Genomic DNA, 23324 nt, shown 5'->3' on the forward strand with positions numbered 1-23324 from the left:
TGCTGATCACCTAACAACAAGACCCGCCCCTTCAACAACAAGACCCGCCCCTTCAACAACAAGACACGCCCCTTCAACAACAAGACCCGCCCCTTCAACAACACGGCCCGCCCCGCCCCTTCAACAACATTGACCGGCCCCTTCAACAACACGGCCCGCCCCTTCAACAACATTGACCAGCCCCTTCAACAACACTGACCCGCCCCTTCAACAACACGGCCCGCCCTTTCACGGAAGCCTCTGAAACTATGGACTTTTACGAGAGGCAACGCTGGATTCAACTCCCCCGACCACGGTCCCGTAGGCCGCACAGAATTTCTGATCCTGTTGGCACAGGACCATCAACATGCTTTCTGATCCTGGGGCACTTTCTGATCCTGTGGGGGACCATCAACATGCTTTCTGATCCTGGGGCACGGGACCATCAACATGCTTTCTGATCCTGTGGGCACGGGACCATCAACATGCTTTCTGATCCAACAACACGGGACCATCAACATGCTTTCTGATCCTGGGGCACGGGACCATCAACATGCTTTCTGATCCTGGGGGCACGGGACCATCAACATGCTTTCTGATCCTGGGGCACGGGACCATCAACATGCTTTCTGATCCTGTGGGCACGGGACCATCAACATGCTTTCTGATCCTGATCCTGGGGCACGGGACCATCAACATGCTTTCTGATCCTGAGGCACGGGACCATCAACATGCTTTCTGATCCTGTGGGCACGGGACCATCAACATGCTTTCTGATCCTGGGGCACGGGACCATCAACATGCTTTCTGATCCTGGGGCACGGGACCATCAACATGCTTTCTGATCCTGGGGCACGGGACCATCAACATGCTTTCTGATCCTGGGGCACGGGACCATCAACATGCTTTCTGATCCTTGGGCACGGGACCATCAACATGCTTTCTGATCCTGTGGGCACGGGACCATCAACATGCTTTCTGATCCTGTCGGGACCATCAACATGCTTTCTGATCCTGTGGGCACGGGACCATCAACATGCTTTCTGATCGTTGGGCACGGGACCATCAACATGCTTTCTGATCCTTGGGCACGGGACCATCAACATGCTTTCTGATCCTGGGGCACGGGACCATCAACATGCTTTCTGATCCTGTGGGCACGGGACCATCAACATGCTTTCTGATCCTGTGGGCACGGGACCATCAACATGCTTTCTGATCCTGTGGGGGCACGGGACCATCAACATGCTTTCTGATCCTGTGGGCACGGGACCATCAACATGCTTTCTGATCCTGTGGGCACGGGACCATCAACATGCTTTCTGATCCTGTGGGCACGGGACCATCAACATGCTTTCTGATCCTGGGGCACGGGACCATCAACATGCTTTCTGATCCTGGGGCACGGGACCATCAACATGCTTTCTGATCCTGATCCTGGGGCACGGGACCATCAACATGCTTTCTGATCCTGTGGGCACGGGACCATCAACATGCTTTCTGATCCTGTGGGCACGGGACCATCAACATGCTTTCTGATCCTGGGGCACGGGACCATCAACATGCTTTCTGATCCTGGGGCACGGGACCATCAACATGCTTTCTGATCCTGTGGGCACGGGACCATCAACATGCTTTCTGATCCTGGGGCACGGGACCATCAACATGCTTTCTGATCCTGGGGCACGGGACCATCAACATGCTTTCTGATCCTGGGGCACGGGACCATCAACATGCTTTCTGATCCTGGGGCACGGGACCATCAACATGCTTTCTGATCCTGTGGGCACGGGACCATCAACATGCTTTCTGATCCTGGGGCACGGGACCATCAACATGCTTTCTGATCCTGTGGGCACGGGACCATCAACATGCTTTCTGATCCTGGGGCACGGGACCATCAACATGCTTTCTGATCCTGGGGCACGGGACCATCAACATGCTTTCTGATCCTGTGGGCACGGGACCATCAACATGCTTTCTGATCCTGACCATCAACATGGGCACGGGACCATCAACATGCTTTCTGATCCTGGGGCACGGGACCATCAACATGCTTTCTGATCCTGGGGCACGGGACCATCAACATGCTTTCTGATCCTGGGGCACGGGACCATCAACATGCTTTCTGATCTGGGGCACGGGACCATCAACATGCTTTCTGATCCTGGGCACGGGACCATCTGCTTTCTGATCCTGGGGCACGGGACCATCAACATGCTTTCTGATCCTGTGGGCACGGGACCATCAACATGCTTTCTGATCCTGGGGCACGGGACCATCAACATGCTTTCTGATCCTGGGGCACGGGACCATCAACATGCTTTCTGATCCTGGGGCACGGGACCATCAACATGCTTTCTGATCCTGGGGCACGGGACCATCAACATGCTTTCTGATCCTGGGGCACGGGACCATCAACATGCTTTCTGATCCTGGGGCACGGGACCATCAACATGCTTTCTGATCCTGGGGCACGGGACCATCAACATGCTTTCTGATCCTGTGGGCACGGGACCATCAACATGCTTTCTGATCCTGGGGCACGGGACCATCAACATGCTTTCTGATCCTGGGGCACGGGACCATCAACATGCTTTCTGATCCTGGGGCACGGGACCATCAACATGCTTTCTGATCCTGGGGCACGGGACCATCAACATGCTTTCTGATCCTGTGGGCACGGGACCATCAACATGCTTTCTGATCCTGGGGCACGGGACCATCAACATGCTTTCTGATCCTGTGGGCACGGGACCATCAACATGCTTTCTGATCCTGTGGGCACGGGACCATCAACATGCTTTCTGATCCTGGGGCACGGGACCATCAACATGCTTTCTGATCCTGGGGCACGGGACCATCAACATGCTTTCTGATCCTGGGGCACGGGACCATCAACATGCTTTCTGATCCTGTGGGCACGGGACCATCAACATGCTTTCTGATCCTGTGGGCACGGGACCATCAACATGCTTTCTGATCCTGGGGCACGGGACCATCAACATGCTTTCTGATCCTGGGGCACGGGACCATCAACATGCTTTCTGATCCTGGGCACGGGACCATCAACATGCTTTCTGATCCTGTGGGCACGGGACCATCAACATGCTTTCTGATCCTGGGGCACGGGACCATCAACATGCTTTCTGATCCTGGGGCACGGGACCATCAACATGCTTTCTGATCCTGGGGCACGGGACCATCAACATGCTTTCTGATCTGATCCTGATCCTGGGGCACGGGACCATCAACATGCTTTCTGATCCTGGGGCACGGGACCATCAACATGCTTTCTGATCCTGGGGCACGGGACCATCAACATGCTTTCTGATCCTGGGGCACGGGACCATCAACATGCTTTCTGATCCTGGGGCACGGGACCATCAACATGCTTTCTGATCCTGGGGCACGGGACCATCAACATGCTTTCTGATCCTGTGGGCACGGGACCATCAACATGCTTTCTGATCCTGTGGGCACGGGACCATCAACATGCTTTCTGATCCTGGGGCACGGGACCATCAACATGCTTTCTGATCCTGGGGCACGGGACCATCAACATGCTTTCTGATCCTGGGGCACGGGACCATCAACATGCTTTCTGATCCTGGGGCACGGGACCATCAACATGCTTTCTGATCCTGTGGGCACGGGACCATCAACATGCTTTCTGATCCTGTGGGCACGGGACCATCAACATGCTTTCTGATCCTGGGGCACGGGACCATCAACATGCTTTCTGATCCTGGGGCACGGGACCATCAACATGCTTTCTGATCCTGTGGGCACGGGACCATCAACATGCTTTCTGATCCTGTGGGCACGGGACCATCAACATGCTTTCTGATCCTGTGGGCACGGGACCATCAACATGCTTTCTGATCCTGTGGGCACGGGACCATCAACATGCTTTCTGATCCTGTGGGCACGGGACCATCAACATGCTTTCTGATCCTGGGGCACGGGACCATCAACATGCTTTCTGATGGGCATGGGACCATCAACATGCTTTCTGATCCTGGGGCACGGGACCATCAACATGCTTTCTGATCCTGTGGGCACGGGACCATCAACATGCTTTCTGATCCTGTGGGCACGGGACCATCAACATGCTTTCTGATCCTGGGGCACGGGACCATCAACATGCTTTCTGATCCTGGGGCACGGGACCATCAACATGCTTTCTGATCCTGGGGCACGGGACCATCAACATGCTTTCTGATCCTGGGGCACGGGACCATCAACATGCTTTCTGATCCTGTGGGCACGGGACCATCAACATGCTTTCTGATCCTGTGGGCACGGGACCATCAACATGCTTTCTGATCCTGGGGCACGGGACCATCAACATGCTTTCTGATCCTGTGGGCACGGGACCATCAACATGCTTTCTGATCCTGGGGCACGGGACCATCAACATGCTTTCTGATCCTGGGGCACGGGACCATCAACATGCTTTCTGATCCTGGGGCACGGGACCATCAACATGCTTTCTGATCCTGGGGCACGGGACCATCAACATGCTTTCTGATCCTGGGGCACGGGACCATCAACATGCTTTCTGATCCTGGGGCACGGGACCATCAACATGCTTTCTGATCCTGTGGGCACGGGACCATCAACATGCTTTCTGATCCTGTGGGCACGGGACCATCAACATGCTTTCTGATCCTGGGGCACGGGACCATCAACATGCTTTCTGATCCTGGGGCACGGGACCATCAACATGCTTTCTGATCCTGTGGGCACGGGACCATCAACATGCTTTCTGATCCTGGGGCACGGGACCATCAACATGCTTTCTGATCCTGTGGGCACGGGACCATCAACATGCTTTCTGATCCTGGGGCACGGGACCATCAACATGCTTTCTGATCCTGGGGCACGGGACCATCAACATGCTTTCTGATCCTGTGGGCACGGGACCATCAACATGCTTTCTGATCCTGGGGCACGGGACCATCAACATGCTTTCTGATCCTGGGGCACGGGACCATCAACATGCTTTCTGATCCTGGGGCACGGGACCATCAACATGCTTTCTGATCCTGGGGCACGGGACCATCAACATGCTTTCTGATCAACATGCTTTGATCCTGGGGCACGGGACCATCAACATGCTTTCTGATCCTGGGGCACGGGACCATCAACATGCTTTCTGATCCTGGGGCACGGGACCATCAACATGCTTTCTGATCCTGTGGGCACGGGACCATCAACATGCTTTCTGATCCTGGGGCACGGGACCATCAACATGCTTTCTGATCCTGGGGCACGGGACCATCAACATGCTTTCTGATCCTGGGGCACGGGACCATCAACATGCTTTCTGATCCTGGGGCACGGGACCATCAACATGCTTTCTGATCCTGGGGCACGGGACCATCAACATGCTTTCTGATCCTGGGGCACGGGACCATCAACATGCTTTCTGATCCTGTGGGCACGGGACCATCAACATGCTTTCTGATCCTGTGGGCACGGGACCCTATGGCGTTCTGCATTAGCATCGAACAGCCCCTGTGATATGCAGCTGTTCAGGGAAGCTAGAAACCAATATACACAGGCAGTTAGAAAAGCCAAGGCTAGCTTTTTCAAGCAGAAATTTGCTTCCTGCAACACTAACTCAAAAAAGTTCTGGGACACTGTAAAGTCCATAGAGAATGAGAACACCTCCTCCCATCTGCCCACTGCACTGAAGATAGGAAGCACTGTCACCACTGATAAATCAACCATAATTGAGAATTTCAATAAGCATTTTTCTACGGCTGGCCATGCTTTCCACCTAGCTACTCCTACCCCGGTCAACAGCATTGCACCCCCCCACAGCAACTCGTCCAAGCCTTCCCCATTTCTCCTTCTCCAAAATCCAGTCAGCTGATGTTCTGAAAGAGCTGCAAAATCTGGACCCCTACAAATCAGCCGGGCTAGACAATCTGGACCCTTTCTTTCTAAAATTATCTGCTGAAATTCTTGCCACCCCTATTACTAGCCTGTTCAACCTCTCTTTCGTGTCGTCTGAGATTCCCAAAGATTGAAGAGGGGGATGACCGCAGCTGCTTTCCAAAGGGGGGGGACACTCTTGACCCAAACTGCTACAGACCTACATCTATCCTACCCTGCCTTTCTAAGGTCTTCGAAAGCCAAGTCAACAAACAGATTACCGACCATTTTGAATCTCACCATACCTTCTCTGCTATGCAATCTGGTTTCAGAGCTGGTCATGGGTGCACCTCAGCCACGCTCAAGGTCCTAAACGATATCTTAACCGCCATCGATAAGATAAGAAACATTACTGTGCAGCTGTATTCATTGATCTGGCCAAGGCTTTCGACTCTGTCAATCACCACATCCTCATCGGCAGACTCGACAGCCTTGGTTTCTCAAATGATTGCCTCGCCTGGTTCACCAACTACTTCTCTGATAGAGTTCAGTGTGTAAAATCGGAGGGTCTGCTGTCCGGACCTCTGGCAGTCTCTATGGGGGTGCCACAGGGTTAAATTCTTGGACTGACTCTCTTCTCTGTATACATCAAGGATGTCGCTCTTGCTGCTGGTGAGTCTCTGATCCACGTCTACTTAGACGACACCATTCTGTATACTTCTGGCCCTTCTTTGGACACTGTGTTAACAACTCTCCAGGCAAGCTTCAATGCCATACAACTCTCCTTCCGTGGCCTCCAATTGCTCTTAAATACAAGTAAAACTAAATGCATGCTTTTCCATCGATCGCTGCCTGCACCTGCCAGCCTGTCCAACTTCACTACTCTGGACGGCTCTGATTTAGAATACGTGGACAACTACAAATACCTGGGTGTCTGGTTATACTGTAAACTCTCCTTCCAGACCCACATCAAACATCTCCAATCCAAAGTTAAATCTAGAATTGGCTTCCTATTTCGCAAAACAAAGCATCCTACACTCATGCTGCCAAACATACATCCAAACATTGGATGCAGTCTATCACAGTGCAATCCGTTTTGTCACCAAAGCCCCATATACTACCCACCATTGCGACCTGTACGCTCTCGTTGGCTGGTCCTCGCTTCACACTCGTCGCCAAACCCACTGGCTCCATGTCATCTACAAGACCCTGCTAGGTAAAGTCCCCCCTTAACTCAGCTCGCTGGTCACCATAGCATCTCCCACCTGTAGCACACGCTCCAGCAGGTATATCTCTCTAGTCACCCCCAAAACCAATTCTTTCTTTGGCCGCCTCTCCTTCCAGTTCTCTGCTGCCAATGACTGGAACTACAAAAAGCACTGAAACACTTATCTCCCTCACTAGCTTTAAGCACCTACTGTCAGAGCAGCTCACAGATTACTGCACCTGTACATAGCCCTCCTATAATTTAGCCCAAACAACTACCTCTTTCCCTACTGTATTAATTTTATTTATTTATTTTGCTCCTTTGCACCCCATTATTTTTATTTCTACTTTGCACATTCTTCCACTGCAAATCTACCATTCCAGTGTTTTACTTGCTATATTGTATTTACTTTGCCACCATGGCCTTTTTTTTTGCCTTTACCTCCCTTATCTCACCTCATTTGCTCACATCGTATATAGACTTGTTTATACTGTATTATTGACTGTATGTTTGTTTTGCTCCATGTGTAACTCTGTGTCGTTGTATGAGTCTAACTGCTTTGCTTTATTTTGGCCAGGTCGCAATTGTAAATGAGAACTTGTTCTCAACTGACCTACCTTGTTAAATAAAGGTGAAATAAAAAATAAATAAATTTATTATGACTTTTATTGTAAAACTTTCCTATTATTTCTCTCTGGTCTTTCTCTCTGCATTGTTGGCAACGGCCAGTCAGTCAGCATTGCACTGCAGGTCTACACCTGTTGTTTACCAAGCATGTGACAATCTGATGGTGCTAATGGACACATTAAAATGCAAAGGCCTATAATCGTCCTCTACAAACACACACCACTTGGCCCTAGACAGCCTATGCAAATTACAAAACCGCCAGAACAACCCAAAATAATACAATGACGTTTGTTTTGGGCTCTAAAATGTGCTTATTGTGATCAAGTTTGATCCCCATGATAGACTATTTTGTTGGCTACAAATAGACATTTAAACAGTGATCCATTCTGACTGCTACACATCTATTTAAACAGTGATCCACTCTAACTGCTACATATCTATTTAAATAGTGATCCATTCTAACTGCTACATATCTATTTAAATAGTGATCCATTCTGACTGCTACACATCTATTTAAACAGTGATCCACTCTAACTGCTACATATCTATTTAAATAGTGATCCATTCTAACTGCCACATATCTATTTAAATAGTGATCCATTCTAACTGCTACATATCTATTTAAATAGTGATCCATTCTAACTGCCACATATCTATTTAAATAGTGATCCATTCTAACTGATCCATTCTAACTGCTACATATCTATTTAAATAGTGATCCATTCTAACTGCTACATATCTATTTAAATAGTGATCCATTCTGACTGCTACACATCTATTTAAACAGTGATCCACTCTAACTGCTACATATCTATTTAAATAGTGATCCATTCTAACTGCTACATATCTATTTAAATAGTGATCCATTCTAACTGCTACATATCTATTTAAATAGTGATCCATTCTAACTGCTACATATCTATTTAAATAGTGATCCATTCTAACTGCTACATATCTATTTAAATAGTGATCCATTCTAACAGTTGCCTTCACACAGGACCACGTGCTGAGACAGACCGGCCGGCAACAAGGAGGCTCCTGGTTGGCTCTCTCAGGCAGGATGAAAACAACTACATCGACCATGATCCTTAGCGATTTATTTTTTTTTGGTGCTGTTCAGCCACATTCAGCAACATTGCGCGCTTCCAATTCAAACACTTACGCCTTCATGCGCCATCGGGAGTTTTCCATTGGAACACATCACCATTTATTGGTTTTCATGTCTGTGCCATCCACCCTGCCAGCGCCACAGTCCAGCCCCCGCCCACACTGCCAGCGCCACAGTCCAGCCCCCGCCCACCCTGCCAGCGCCACAGTCCAGCCCCCGCCCACCCTGCCAGCGCCACAGTCCAGCCCCCGCCCACCCACCCTGCCAGCGCCACAGTCCAGCCCCCACCCACCCTGCCAGCGCCACAGTCCAGTCCCCACCCACCCTGCCAGCGTCACAGTCCAGCCCCCACCCACCCACCCTGCCAGCGCCACAGTCCAGCCCCCACCCACCCTGCCAGCATCACAGTCCAGCCCCCACCCACCATGCACCACAGTCCAGCCCCCACCCAGCGCCACAGTCCAGCCCCCACCCACCCTGCCAGCGTCACAGTCCAGCCCCCACCCACCCAGCCAGCATCACAGTCCAGCCCCCGCCCACCCTGTCAGCACCACAGTCCAGCCCCCAGCCGTCCAGCCCCCACCCTGCCAGCACCACAGTCCAGCCCCCACCCCTCCTGCCAGCGTCACAGTCCAGCCCCCGCCCACCCTGCCAGCATCACAGTCCAGCCCCCACCCACCCACCCTGCCAGCATCACAGTCCAGCCCCCACCCACCCTGCCAGCACCACAGTCCAGCCCCCAGCCACCCTGCATGCACCACAGTCCAGCCCCCAGCCCTCCAGCCAGGGTCACAGTCCAGCCCCCACCCACCCTGCCAGCGCCACAGTCCAGTCCCCATCCACCCTGCCAGCGCCACAGTCCAGCCCCCGCCCCGCCCTGCCAGCGCCACAGTCCAGCCCCCGCCCTGCCAGCGCCACAGTCCAGCCCCCGCCCCGCCCTGCCAGCGCCACAGTCCAGCCCCCGCCCCGCCCTGCCAGCGCCACAGTCCAGCCCCCGCCCACCCTGCCAGCGCCACAGTCCAGCCCCCACCCACCCTGCCAGCACCACAGTCCAGCCCCCACCCACCCTGCCTGCACCACAGTCCAGCCCCCACCCACCCACCCTGCCATGCACCACAGTCCAGCCCCCACCCACCCTGCCTGCACCACAGTCCAGCCCCCACCCACCCTGCCAGCGTCACAGTCCAGCCCCCACGCACCCAGCCAGCATCACAGTCCAGCCCCCGCCCACCCTGTCAGCACCACAGTCCAGCCCCCCCCGTCCAGCCCCCAGCCCTCCAGCCAGCATCACAGTCCAGCCCCCAGCCCTCCAGCCAGGGTCACAGTCCAGCACCCGCCCACCCTGCCAGCATCACAGTCCAGCCCCCACCCACCCACCCTGCCAGCATCACAGTCCAGCCCCCACCCACCCTGCATGCACCACAGTCCAGCCCCCAGCCACCCTGCATGCACCACAGTCCAGCCCCCAGCCCTCCAGCCAGGGTCACAGTCCAGCCCCCACCCACCCTGCCTGCGCCACAGTCCAGCCCCCACCCACCCTGCATGCACCACAGTCCAGCCCCCACCCACCCTGCATGCACCACAGTCCAGCCCCCAGCCCTCCAGCCAGCGTCACAGTCCAGCCCCCAGCCCTCCAGCCAGGGTCACAGTCCAGCCCCCACCCACCCTGCCTGCGCCAGCCAGCCCCCAAGCGCCACAGTTCAGCCACCAAGCGCCACAGTTCAGTCCCCACCCACCCTGCCTGCGCTAGTCCAGCCCCAGTCCAGCCCCTAAGCGCCACAGTCCAGCCACCAAGCGCCACAGTTCAGTCCCCACCCACCCTGCCTGCGCTAGTCCAGCCCCAGTCCAGCCCCTAAGCGCCACAGTTCCCTATATAGTGCACTACTTTAGACCAGAGCCCTATTCCCTACACAGTGCACTACTTTAGACCAGAGCACTATTCCCTGCATAGTGCACTACTTTAGACCAGAGCCCTATTCCCTACATAGTGCACTACTTTAGACCAGAGCCCTCTTCCCTACATAGTGCACTACTTTAGACCAGAGCCCTATTCCCTACAGAGTGCACTACTTTAGACCAGAGCTCTATTCCCTACATAGTGCACTACTTTAGACCAGAGCCCTATTCCCTACATAGTGCACTACTTTAGACCAGGGCCCTATTCCCTACATAGTGCACTACTTTAGACCAGAGCCCTCTTCCCTACATAGTGCACTACTTTAGACCAGGGCCCTATTCCCTACATAGTGCACTACTTTAGACCAGAGCCCTCTTCCCTACATAGTGCACTACTTTAGACCAGAGCCCTCTTCCCTACATAGTGCACTACTTTAGACCAGGGCCCTATGGGTGCTAGTGCACTACTTTAGACCAGAGCCCTATGGGTGCTAGTGCACTACTTTAGACCAGAGCCCTATTCCCTACATAGTGCACTACTTTAGACCAGGGCCCTATTCACTACATAGTGCACTACTTTAGACCAGAGCCCTCTTCCCTACATAGTGCACTACTTTAGACCAGAGCCCTCTTCCCTACATAGTGCACTACTTTAGACCAGGGCCCTATGGGTGCTAGTGCACTACTTTAGACCAGAGCCCTATGGGTGCTAGTGCACTACTTTAGACCAGAGCCCTATTCCCTACATAGTGCACTACTTTAGACCAGAGCCCTATTCCCTACAGAGTGCACTACTTTAGACCAGAACCCTATGGGTCCTAGTGCACTGCATAGGGGGTCATTTGGAAAGCAGATCAGGATGGGCTGAGGAAGTCTGATAACCAAAGGACGACTGACAGATTCAAACAGACGACAGGCAGGATGGACAAAACAATGAGCCTTGATGTTGTCAGCACTGGACACAACACACACACTTCAATAAGAGGAAGACTGAAGGTTAACTTCCTAACCATATGAATACACCTTGTTTGCCCTTTGAACTGAAAATCATTAACACACTTTCAGGCACTACTGCAATGTTTCCCGTTTTAATGTCACATGAACAAGTACAGTGAAATGACTGTCTGGCAAACTCAATGTATTGCACTGTGTAGGTCTACAGCTGGAATGTTAAGCTCCCAATGCTATGATGAACCCAGTCTAAATGATGTATTATGACTGGTGTTAACAGTGAACTGACACACAACTAGGAAGTAGCCTATAACCTCTATACCTCAGAGACAATACAATATCCAGGCTGAAACTGGCTGAACAAGGAAACATACCCGTCATAGTTTTGACAGAAGCAGCAGTGACAGAGTAGATAGATACGTGTCCCAAGGCCATAACAGGCCTGTTAGGCCATAACAGGCCAAGCCCTTGATCATGGGTCTCAGTTCCATGACATGAGAGTTTTCTGTACGGGGGAGTTCTGCAAAGAGCCCCGACTCTCAGTCTGAACGGATCACTTGCAGTACGGTTTTGGAAGCATAAGGACCATCCTTATCTCCAAGAAATAATAATCATTTTTAAAAAAGGTTAAATTCATAAACACCTTTTTAGGGTTAGTGTTCCCACACAGTCATATCTCCATGTTAGAGCGCGGTGCTTACAGAAAACAGATGGAAGACAGAGTCGACGACCTGTGCTAATTAGCTATCTGCTTCTCCTAACACCTGTGTGTGTACACGGAAGAAACGGACCTCACAAATGTGTCATCACTGACAAATACTGTAGACTGTAACTGTGTTAAAACCAGTTTGTGAAATGATTTTGATGTGATATGAAAGTAGAGGAATTTATGTTTCTAGAAACATACCACAATTTGAGAATCAATTCACCTTTAGATGGGAGTATTTGGGTGTTTTGGCTTTCCAGAACCAATTATCCCTTAAAACAAGGTCCTTGGACAATATGGAATAAAGTTAGGCTACTTTAGTCCATTATTGGTCTATAACAGGCCACACCACTTCCCCCTCTGACTGGCTGGTGTGCTGCTAGCAGGCTTTATTTCAGTTCTGGAGGGGATGGAGCTGGAGTGGTGTCATTCATTCAAATCCACCCCATGCTACAATACACAGTATGTTTTTGATGTGGAGTATCTAGTTAGTCATGGCTAAATTGTAGCTAACTATATTAGGATCATTTACTACTGAATAGACAGCTTAGCCGATGACTTGATTGCAAGCTAACGTTGGCTAGCTACAGAGCTAATGATAAATATTGCTATGGATGAAACGTTAGCAAGCTACTTACCTAAGGATAAATATAACTATGCTGTAACGTTAACTAGCTAGCTACTTAATTAATGATACATATTGTTATGGATGTAACGTTAGCTAGCTACTTAATGATACATTTAGCTATGGCTGTAAGGTTAGTTATGTGATTAATACGTGCCCCAGTTTGTTTGATAGCTACTTACCAAGCTAACTATACAGCAATGTTTTAAGATCACATCGATATAAACAAGACTCAGTATTATCAAATTAAGCTAGTTAGTGGCCTGCTAGTGCAACTAGCTAGCTAACCTGCTAATGCAACTAGCTAGCTAACCTGCTAATACAACTAGCTAGCAAACTTACTAATACAACTAGCTAGCTAACTTGCTAATACAACTAGCTAGCTAACGTGCTAATACAACTAGCTAGCTAACTTGCTAATACAACTAGCTAGCTAACTTGCTAATACAACTAGCTAGCTAACTTGTTAATACAACTAGCTACCCTGCTAGCTTGCCAACTAGCTAGTTAACCTGCTAATACAACTAGCTAACCTGCTAGCTTGCCAACGAGCTAGCTAACCTGCTAGCTTGCCAACGAGCTAGCTAACCTGCTAACTTGCCAACTAGCTAGCTAACAACCTTGGGCATAACGAGCCACACCCATCTATTGCTATGTAGAGTTGTGACATGTCACCCTACCTGACATTACAACCATCATATAAAACGTTACAACACATGACATATGAACACGATGTTTTGACGTGTAAACACCGGGTTTGTCTAAAGCTAGCTCACCCTGCTCACTGTAGCATAGCAACAACGAGCTGTAAGAAATGTAGCTAACTAACGTTGAGCTGGCTTGGGATTTGGATGCTAACAAACAAAAGGTCTTTCAGTGTACTGTTCTACTTGTTCCACCAACGATAAGATAATAAAAATACATTTTCTTTAAAATACACATTTCCGTACCGAAGTGTCGGACCAACACAAGCGGTGTCGGTGCTCTCAATTTCTTGCAAAATCCGTTCGTGCTCCGTTATACACTCCACGGATTCATTGTCCGCCATGTTGCTGGTAATCATCACAGTGTCGAGCGGTGACGGTGACACTGCGGGGAAACGGGTCAGTACCGGACTCGGTCGGTAAGGGGCGTAACGTTACCTGTGTGTGATGTCTTAATGACAGCCTGAGGCAGATGTTTATCCTGCTAATAACCTACACATCAGTGTCAAATCTGATTTATTCATCTATACAGTTAACTGGCCTTAGATCAGTAGAGGAGGGGATCTATGAATGCATAGTCCCTACTTATAAATTGATTTTAATAGTAACAGAATGAACATCATCATCAAATAGTATTCTGTCCATGCTACATTTCCTTTAAAACGTCACTTCCATTGTTCAATTAATTACAAAAAGTACCGTAGCTATTTGTGCAGATAATTGTTTCCTGGTGAGAATAAAACTAATTGATTGTAATCACAATGAGCTATTATGAATAGATGAAAATGTCTCACATTTGACTAATGAATCTGTTCTACAATAGTTTGAACCTTGTTTTTTTTTATCCATATTTGGATTAAATTGAAAGTACCTTAATGTGGTTCCCAGGGGCAAGTCCACGGATTCAAGTTCAGCAAAAACATTTCCAAAGCCCTTCTCATCATCTCTGCTACCATCATCTTCAGGAATATCTGGTAAAGGTTTCTCCACTCTGTCGCTGGACATTTCACAATTTCTAGCTTTGTGGAGAGAGTGATGGGAGACGAGTGCAGTAGGATGTAGCTGTGGAGAGTTCCTGGTCACACACCTACTGGGGTCAATCAGGCTGTCAGCAGGAGAAAAGCAACGAAGGGGAAATCGTCAACCTTGTGATCCGAGGAACTTTGAATCCAACAAAAGAGTTCATTGCTTTTTTTGTTAAATAGTGCCAGGAATAACCCCATTCAACATAGCACGTTTACAAGACCTATGTAAGGAGTTCATTTCTGGATACATTGATTCTCCGTGCGGGTTTGAACAACACTCCTTCATAAATACATCTCATATATTTAGGTGAACTTGTTACATTTTAGGCTACGTGTCAAACTCATTCCACAGAGGGCCAAGTGTTCTCCCTAGTACATGGTTGATTAATTAAGGTCACTAATTAGTAAGGAACTCCCCTCACCTGGTTGTCTAGGTCTCAGTATTGAACTCCCCTCACCTGGTTGTCTAGGTCTCAGTAAGGAACTCCCCTCACCTGGTTGTCTAGGTCTCAGTAAGGAACTCCCCTCACCTGGTTGTCTAGGTCTCAGCAAGGAACTCCCCTCACCTGGTTGTCTAGGTCTCAGTAAGGAACTCCCCTCACCTGGTTGTCTAGGTCTCAGTAAGGAACTCCCCTCACCTGGTTGTCTAGGTCTCAGTATTGAACTCCCCTCACCTGGTTGTCTAGGTCTCAGTAAGGAACTCCCCTCACCTGGTTGTCTAGGTCTCAGTAAGAAACTCCCCTCACCTGGTTGTCTAGGTCTCAGTAAGGAGCTCCACTCACCTGGTTGTCTAGGTCTCAGTAAAGAACTCCCCTCACCTGGTTGTCTAGGTGTCAGTAAGGAACTCCCCTCACCTGGTTGTCTAGGTCTCAGTAAGGAACTCCCCTCACCTAGTTGTCTCAGTAAGGAACTCCCCTCACCTGGTTGTCTAGGTCTCAGTGAGGAACTCCCCTCACCTGGTTGTCTAGGTCTCAGTAAGGAACTCCCCTCACCTGGTTGTCTTGGTCTCAGTAAGGAACTCCCCTCACCTGGTTGTCTAGGTCTCAGTAAGGAACTCCCCTCACCTGGTTGTCTAGGTCTCAGTAAGGAACTCCCCTCACCTGGTTGTCGGGGTCTCAGTAAGGAACTCCCCTCACCTGGTTGTCTAGGTCTCAGTAAGGAACTCCCCTCACCTGGTTGTCGGGGTCTCAGTAAGGAACTCCCCTCACCTGGTTGTCGGGGTCTCAGTAAGGAACTCCCCTCACCTGGTTGTCTAGGTCTCAGTAAGGAACTCCCCTCACCTGGTTGTCTTGGTCTCAGTAAGGAACTCCCCTCACCTAGTTGTCTCAGTAAGGAACTCCCCTCACCTGGTTGTCGGGGTCTCAGTAAGGAACTCCCCTCACCTGGTTGTCGGGGTCTCAGTAAGGAACTCCCCTCACCTGGTTGTCTTGGTCTCAGTAAGGAACTCCCCTCACCTGGTTGTCTAGGTCTCAGTAAGGAACTCCCCTCACCTGGTTGTCGGGGTCTCAGTAAGGAACTCCCCTCACCTGGTTGTCGGGGTCTCAGTAAGGAACTCCCCTCACCTGGTTGTCGGGGTCTCAGTAAGGAACTCCCCTCACCTGGTTGTCTAGGTCTCAGTAAGGAACTCCCCTCACCTGGTTGTCTAGGTCTCAGTAAGGAACTCCCCTCACCTGGTTGTCTAGGTCTCAGTAAGGAACTCCCCTCACCTGGTTGTCGGGGTCTCAGTAAGGAACTCCCCTCACCTGGTTGTCTAGGTCTCAGTAAGGAACTCCCCTCACCTGGTTGTCTAGGTGTCAGTAAGGAACTCCCCTCACCTGGTTGTCGGGGTCTCAGTAAGGAACTCCCTCACCTGGTGTCTAGGTCTCAGTAAGGAACTCCCCTCACCTGGTTGTCTAGGTCTCAGTAAGGAACTCCTTTCACCTGGTTGTCTAGGTCTCAGTAAGGAACTCCCCTCACCTGGTTGTCGGGGTCTCAGTAAGGAACTCCCCTCACCTGGTTGTCTAGGTCTCAGTAAGGAACTCCCCTCACCTGGTTGTCGGGGTCTCAGTAAGGAACTCGCCTCACCTGGTTGTCTAGGTCTCAGTGAGGAACTCCCCTCACCTGGTTGTCGGGGTCTCAGTAAGGAACTCCCCTCACCTGGTTGTCGGGGTCTCAGTAAGGAACTCCCCTCACCTGGTTATCGGGGTCTCAGTAAGGAACTCCCCTCACCTGGTTGTCGGGGTCTCAGTAAGGAACTCCCCTCACCTGGTTGTCTAGGTCTCAGTAAGGAACTCCCCTCACCTGGTTGTCGGGGTCTCAGTAAGGAACTCCCCTCACCTGGTTGTCTAGGTCTCAGTAAGGAACTCCCCTCACCTGGTTGTCTAGGTCTCAGCAAGGAACTCCCTCACCTGGTTGTCTAGGTCTCAGTAAGGAACTCCCCTCACCTGGTTGTCTAGGTCTCAGTAAGGAACTCCCCTCACCTGGTTGTCTAGGTCTCAGTATTGAACTCCCCTCACCTGGTTGTCTAGGTCTCAGTAAGGAACTCCCCTCACCTGGTTGTCTAGGTCTCAGTAAGGAACTCCCCTCACCTGGTTGTCTAGGTCTCAGTAAGGAACTCCCCTCACCTGGTTGTCTAGGTCTCAGTAAGGAACTCCCCTCACCTGGTTGTCTAGGTCTGAGTAAGGAACTCCCTCACCTGGTTGTCTAGGTCTCAGTATTGAACTCCCCTCACCTGGTTGTCTAGGTCTCAGTAAGGAACTCCCCTCACCTGGTTGTCTAGGTCTCAGTAAGAAACTCCCCTCACCTGGTTGTCTAGGTCTCAGTAAGGAGCTCCACTCACCTGGTTGTCTAGGTCTCAGTAAAGAACTCCCCTCACCTGGTTGTCTAGGTGTCAGTAAGGAACTCCCCTCACCTGGTTGTCTAGGTCTCAGTAAGGAACTCCCCTCACCTAGTTGTCTCAGTAAGGAACTCCCCTCACCTGGTTGTCTAGGTCTCAGTGAGGAACTCCCCTCACCTGGTTGTCTAGGTCTCAGTAAGGAACTCCCCTCACCTGGTTGTCTTGGTCTCAGTAAGGAACTCCCCTCACCTGGTTGTCTAGGTCTCAGTAAGGAACTCCCCTCACCTGGTTGTCTAGGTCTCAGTAAGGAACTCCCCTCACCTGGTTGTCGGGGTCTCAGTAAGGAACTCCCCTCACCTGGTTGTCTAGGTCTCAGTAAGGAACTCCCCTCACCTGGTTGTCGGGGTCTCAGTAAGGAACTCCCCTCACCTAGTTGTCGGGGTCTCAGTAAGGAACTCCCCTCACCTGGTTGTCTAGGTTTCAGTAAGGAACTCCCCTCACCTGGTTGTCTTGGTCTCAGTAAGGAACTCCCCTCACCTAGTTGTCTCAGTAAGGAACTCCCCTCACCTGGTTGTCGGGGTCTCAGTAAGGAACTCCCCTCACCTGGTTGTCGGGGTCTCAGTAAGGAACTCCCCTCACCTGGTTGTCTTGGTCTCAGTAAGGAACTCCCCTCACCTGGTTGTCTAGGTCTCAGTAAGGAACTCCCCTCACCTGGTTGTCGGGGTCTCAGTAAGGAACTCCCCTCACCTGGTTGTCGGGGTCTCAGTAAGGAACTCCCCTCACCTGGTTGTCGGGGTCTCAGTAAGGAACTCCCCTCACCTGGTTGTCTAGGTCTCAGTAAGGAACTCCCCTCACCTGGTTGTCTAGGTCTCAGTAAGGAACTCCCCTCACCTGGTTGTCTAGGTCTCAGTAAGGAACTCCCCTCACCTGGTTGTCGGGGTCTCAGTAAGGAACTCCCCTCACCTGGTTGTCTAGGTCTCAGTAAGGAACTCCCCTCACCTGGTTGTCTAGGTGTCAGTAAGGAACTCCCCTCACCTGGTTGTCGGGGTCTCAGTAAGGAACTCCCCTCACCTGGTCGTCTAGGTCTCAGTAAGGAACTCCCCTCACCTGGTTGTCTAGGTCTCAGTAAGGAACTCCTTTCACCTGGTTGTCTAGGTCTCAGTAAGGAACTCCCCTCACCTGGTTGTCGGGGTCTCAGTAAGGAACCCCTCACCTGGTTGTCTAGGTCTCAGTAAGGAACTCCCCTCACCTGGTTGTCGGGGTCTCAGTAAGGAACTCGCCTCACCTGGTTGTCTAGGTCTCAGTGAGGAACTCCCCTCACCTGGTTGTCGGGGTCTCAGTAAGGAACTCCCCTCACCTGGTTGTCGGGGTCTCAGTAAGGAACTCCCCTCACCTGGTTATCGGGGTCTCAGTAAGGAACTCCCCTCACCTGGTTGTCGGGGTCTCAGTAAGGAACTCCCCTCACCTGGTTGTCTAGGTCTCAGTAAGGAACTCCCCTCACCTGGTTGTCGGGGTCTCAGTAAGGAACTCCCCTCACCTGGTTGTCTAGGTCTCAGTAAGGAACTCCCCTCACCTGGTTGTCTAGGTCTCAGCAAGGAACTCCCCTCACCTGGTTGTCTAGGTCTCAGTAAGGAACTCCCCTCACCTGGTTGTCTAGGTCTCAGTAAGGAACTCCCCTCACCTGGTTGTCTAGGTCTCAGTATTGAACTCCCCTCACCTGGTTGTCTAGGTCTCAGTAAGGAACTCCCCTCACCTGGTTGTCTAGGTCTCAGTAAGAAACTCCCCTCACCTGGTTGTCTAGGTCTCAGTAAGGAGCTCCACTCACCTGGTTGTCTAGGTCTCAGTAAAGAACTCCCCTCACCTGGTTGTCTAGGTGTCAGTAAGGAACTCCCCTCACCTGGTTGTCTAGGTCTCAGTAAGGAACTCCCCTCACCTAGTTGTCTCAGTAAGGAACTCCCCTCACCTGGTTGTCTAGGTCTCAGTGAGGAACTCCCCTCACCTGGTTGTCTAGGTCTCAGTAAGGAACTCCCCTCACCTGGTTGTCTTGGTCTCAGTAAGGAACTCCCCTCACCTGGTTGTCTAGGTCTCAGTAAGGAACTCCCCTCACCTGGTTGTCTAGGTCTCAGTAAGGAACTCCCCTCACCTGGTTGTCGGGGTCTCAGTAAGGAACTCCCCTCACCTGGTTGTCTAGGTCTCAGTAAGGAACTCCCCTCACCTGGTTGTCGGGGTCTCAGTAAGGAACTCCCCTCACCTGGTTGTCTAGGTCTCAGTAAGGAACTCCCCTCACCTGGTTGTCTAGGTGTCAGTAAGGAACTCCCCTCACCTGGTTGTCTAGGTCTCAGTAAGGAACTCCCCTCACCTGGTTGTCTAGGTCTCAGTAAGGAACTCCTTTCACCTGGTTGTCTAGGTCTCAGTAAGGAACTCCCCTCACCTGGTTGTCGGGGTCTCAGTAAGGAACTCCCCTCACCTGGTTGTCTAGGTCTCAGTAAGGAACTCCCCTCACCTGGTTGTCGGGGTCTCAGTAAGGAACTCGCCTCACCTGGTTGTCTAGGTCTCAGTGAGGAACTCCCCTCACCTGGTTGTCGGGGTCTCAGTAAGGAACTCCCCTCACCTGGTTGTCGGGGTCTCAGTAAGGAACTCCCCTCACCTGGTTGTCGGGGTCTCAGTAAGGAACTCCCCTCACCTGGTTGTCGGGGTCTCAGTAAAGAACTCCCCTCACCTGGTTGTCTAGGTCTCAGTAAGGAACTCCCCTCACCTGGTTGTCGGGGTCTCAGTGAGGAACTCCCCTCACCTGGTTGTCTAGGTCTCAGTAAGGAACTCCCCTCACCTGGTTGTCGGGGTCTCAGTAAGGAACTCCCCTCACCTAGTTGTCGGGGTCTCAGTAAGGAACTCCCCTCACCTGGTTGTCTAGGTTTCAGTAAGGAACTCCCCTCACCTGGTTGTCTTGGTCTCAGTAAGGAACTCCCCTCACCTAGTTGTCTCAGTAAGGAACTCCCCTCACCTGGTTGTCGGGGTCTCAGTAAGGAACTCCCCTCACCTGGTTGTCGGGGTCTCAGTAAGGAACTCCCTCACCTGGTTGTCTTGGTCTCAGTAAGGAACTCCCCTCACCTGGTTGTCTAGGTCTCAGTAAGGAACTCCCCTCACCTGGTTGTCGGGGTCTCAGTAAGGAACTCCCCTCACCTGGTTGTCGGGGTCTCAGTAAGGAACTCCCCTCACCTGGTTGTCGGGGTCTCAGTAAGGAACTCCCCTCACCTGGTTGTCGGGGTCTCAGTAAGGAACTCCCTCACCTGGTTGTCGGGGTCTCAGTAAGGAACTCCCCTCACCTGGTTGTCTAGGTCTCAGTAAGGAACTCCCCTCACCTGGTTGTCTAGGTCTCAGTAAGGAACTCCCCTCACCTGGTTGTCTAGGTCTCAGTAAGGAACTCCCCTCACCTGGTTGTCGGGGTCTCAGTAAGGAACTCCCCTCACCTGGTTGTCTAGGTCTCAGTAAGGAACTCCCCTCACCTGGTTGTCTAGGTGTCAGTAAGGAACTCCCCTCACCTGGTTGTCGGGGTCTCAGTAAGGAACTCCCCTCACCTGGTCGTCTAGGTCTCAGTAAGGAACTCCCCTCACCTGGTTGTCTAGGTCTCAGTAAGGAACTCCTTTCACCTGGTTGTCTAGGTCTCAGTAAGGAACTCCCCTCACCTGGTTGTCGGGGTCTCAGTAAGGAACTCCCCTCACCTGGTTGTCTAGGTCTCAGTAAGGAACTCCCCTCACCTGGTTGTCGGGGTCTCAGTAAGGAACTCGCCTCACCTGGTTGTCTAGGTCTCAGTGAGGAACTCCCCTCACCTGGTTGTCGGGGTCTCAGTAAGGAACTCCCCTCACCTGGTTGTCGGGGTCTCAGTAAGGAACTCCCCTCACCTGGTTATCGGGGTCTCAGTAAGGAACTCCCCTCACCTGGTTGTCGGGGTCTCAGTAAGGAACTCCCCTCACCTGGTTGTCTAGGTCTCAGTAAGGAACTCCCCTCACCTGGTTGTCGGGGTCTCAGTAAGGAACTCCCCTCACCTGGTTGTCTAGGTCTCAGTAAGGAACTCCCCTCACCTGGTTGTCTAGGTCTCAGCAAGGAACTCCCCTCACCTGGTTGTCTAGGTCTCAGTAAGGAACTCCCCTCACCTGGTTGTCTAGGTCTCAGTAAGGAACTCCCCTCACCTGGTTGTCTAGGTCTCAGTATTGAACTCCCCTCACCTGGTTGTCTAGGTCTCAGTAAGGAACTCCCCTCACCTGGTTGTCTAGGTCTCAGTAAGAAACTCCCCTCACCTGGTTGTCTAGGTCTCAGTAAGGAGCTCCACTCACCTGGTTGTCTAGGTCTCAGTAAAGAACTCCCCTCACCTGGTTGTCTAGGTGTCAGTAAGGAACTCCCCTCACCTGGTTGTCTAGGTCTCAGTAAGGAACTCCCCTCACCTAGTTGTCTCAGTAAGGAACTCCCCTCACCTGGTTGTCTAGGTCTCAGTGAGGAACTCCCCTCACCTGGTTGTCTAGGTCTCAGTAAGGAACTCCCCTCACCTGGTTGTCTTGGTCTCAGTAAGGAACTCCCCTCACCTGGTTGTCTAGGTCTCAGTAAGGAACTCCCCTCACCTGGTTGTCTAGGTCTCAGTAAGGAACTCCCCTCACCTGGTTGTCGGGGTCTCAGTAAGGAACTCCCCTCACCTGGTTGTCTAGGTCTCAGTAAGGAACTCCCCTCACCTGGTTGTCGGGGTCTCAGTAAGGAACTCCCCTCACCTGGTTGTCTAGGTCTCAGTAAGGAACTCCCTCACCTGGTTGTCTAGGTGTCAGTAAGGAACTCCCCTCACCTGGTTGTCTAGGTCTCAGTAAGGAACTCCCCTCACCTGGTTGTCTAGGTCTCAGTAAGGAACTCCTTTCACCTGGTTGTCTAGGTCTCAGTAAGGAACTCCCCTCACCTGGTTGTCGGGGTCTCAGTAAGGAACTCCCCTCACCTGGTTGTCTAGGTCTCAGTAAGGAACTCCCTCACCTGGTTGTCGGGGTCTCAGTAAGGAACTCGCCTCACCTGGTTGTCTAGGTCTCAGTGAGGAACTCCCCTCACCTGGTTGTCGGGGTCTCAGTAAGGAACTCCCCTCACCTGGTTGTCGGGGTCTCAGTAAGGAACTCCCCTCACCTGGTTGTCGGGGTCTCAGTAAGGAACTCCCCTCACCTGGTTGTCGGGGTCTCAGTAAAGAACTCCCCTCACCTGGTTGTCTAGGTCTCAGTAAGGAACTCCCCTCACCTGGTTGTCGGGGTCTCAGTAAGGAACTCCCCTCACCTGGTTGTCTAGGTCTCAGTGAGGAACTCCCCTCACCTGGTTGTCAGGGTCTCAGTAAGGAACTCCCCTCACCTGGTTGTCGGGGTCTCAGTAAGGAACTCCCCTCAACTGGTTGTCGGGGTCTCAGTAAGGAACTCCCCTCACCTGGTTGTCTAAGTCTCAGTGAGCAACTCCCCTCACCTGGTTGTCTAGGTCTCAGTAAGGAACTCCCCTCACCTGGTTGTCTAGGTCTCAGTAAGGAACTCCCCTCACCTGGTTGTCTAGGTCTCAGTAAGGAACTCCCCTCACCTGGTTGTCTAGGTCTCAGCAAGGAACTCCCCTCACCTGGTTGTCTAGGTCTCAGTAAGGAACTCCCCTCACCTGGTTGTCTAGGTCTCAGTAAGGAACTCCCCTCACCTGGTTGTCTAGGTCTCAGTAAGGAACTCCCCTCACCTGGTTGTCTAGGTCTCAGTAAGGAACTCCCCTCACCTGGTTGTCTAGGTCTCAGTAAGGAACTCCCC

The 23324-nt window shown here is 51.7% G+C and overlaps 1 pseudogene; it reads right to left on the bottom strand.

Annotated features, from left to right (window-relative positions):
* The window catches only part of LOC135530222 (exocyst complex component 6-like), a 123263-nt pseudogene extending 108505 nt beyond the window's left edge, over positions 1–14758 (bottom strand).
* Between the last annotated feature and the right edge of the window lie 8566 nt (positions 14759–23324).

The sequence above is a fragment of the Oncorhynchus masou genome, unplaced genomic scaffold (genome assembly GCF_036934945.1).
Source record: "Oncorhynchus masou masou isolate Uvic2021 unplaced genomic scaffold, UVic_Omas_1.1 unplaced_scaffold_1294, whole genome shotgun sequence".
Lineage (NCBI taxonomy): Eukaryota > Metazoa > Chordata > Actinopteri > Salmoniformes > Salmonidae > Oncorhynchus > Oncorhynchus masou.